The sequence below is a fragment of the Malurus melanocephalus genome, unplaced genomic scaffold (assembly GCF_030028575.1).
Source record: "Malurus melanocephalus ecotype Western Australia unplaced genomic scaffold, MMel_1.1 scaffold_250, whole genome shotgun sequence".
In the NCBI taxonomy this organism is placed as follows: domain Eukaryota; kingdom Metazoa; phylum Chordata; class Aves; order Passeriformes; family Maluridae; genus Malurus; species Malurus melanocephalus.
In genome coordinates this window covers 179491-180916 of record NW_026623482.1, presented here as the reverse complement: position 1 = coordinate 180916, position 1426 = coordinate 179491, and positions in this window count along the sequence as shown.

The following is a 1426-nucleotide window of genomic DNA, read 5'->3' as shown; positions in this document are numbered from 1 at the left end:
GATGTGCCAGAAGCTTGGGTGTTCTTAAGAGGAGAGCTTAGACAAAGACTCTTATCAGTAGAGAWGCAATAAAAGAGAAAAGAGAGAGGCTTTCATTAAATCTGAAGCTAACAGGTTTGATTTTATCTTATTTCCAAAGCAGCASATCAGTTCCTGGCAGTCAATATAGGGGAGAAATACAAAGAGAAAAACTCAAACTGTTAATTTTGTAATGTAATTTTACACTTTCCTGCAGTTATGAGTAATTACTTGCCCTGTTTTACCCTTTTTAAGTAACTTAGGAGCAATTGCACGTGTCAGTAGAACAACAGAAAGAAAATTCACAGMGCTTCATAGTAGAACAGAGAGCTGAAATAACCTCATAAAATCAGGACCCCAAACTGGTGGTGAGGGGGGTGACCAACAATCAGCATCCTGAGAGAGAGMAGAGGCAGGGAGTGCATTTTTCTTGCCATTGCTCTGATAAAGTACACATATTTGATTGCAGAGCTTTTCAGCAATGGAAGAAATTCTTCCCCAAGGGAGTGTTGATGAGCAGTAAGACAAATATGCCTTAAGGACCGAGTAAATGCCACTCTGAGAGCATCTCACATGTGTCCGAGGGCACTGATGGGCAAAGATAAACCTCACAGATCGTGAGCATCAAAAGGAATGGAGAAGGATTAAGAAATTCTGTCCCTAAGGTGAATTTCTGTAGATTTTTCCTTTCCGGTCCTGATTTATAACCCCCGGTTTCTAGAGGAGAGATGTCAAGAATTTTGAGGTTTTGTGTCAAAACGCCAGTTCATCTGAAGGGAGGCTTCTGATAAGAGGGGTGATTTTTAAAAGATTTGTTTTCACAAAACTATTTTGTGACTTTGGTTTATGTAAAACCATTTCAGCTTGACATTTCCTACRGGAATTTTTTGCATCTGCTGTTCAAAGCAAATTTTGAAATGTGAAACATTTTGAAAATCATTAAATAAAGAAGTAATGTAAATAAAACCACAATGCTTCAAAGTGAGGAAATTACACACAAATTCATTGATTTGTTTTGTTTTGTTTAGCTGGGTTTTTTTTTTTGTTTGTTTGTTTGGTTTGTTTTTTGTTTGTTTTTGGTTTTGCCAAGGAAGTTTCTCCTTTTCAGCTTAATTCAGACCTTAAGAAAAGCTAAGGACCTCTTTATTGAACTGGGTTTGCAGAGACAAAACCATGCTTGAGATCATGTTTTACAGCAGTTTCCTGGAGGGGAGAGGAGGGGTCTCTCCAGAAATTATGATGTTGATCTGACTGGGGCATCTCAGACACTCTGCCCTTCATGACTCAGAATGCTTTTTTTCACAACAGTAGGTGCTGGGCAGGACACATCATGCATTTCTTCCAACAGGTCACAACAAGACAGAAATGTTTTCTGCTCCCTCTTTATTGCTATTATTGGGAAGGAAAA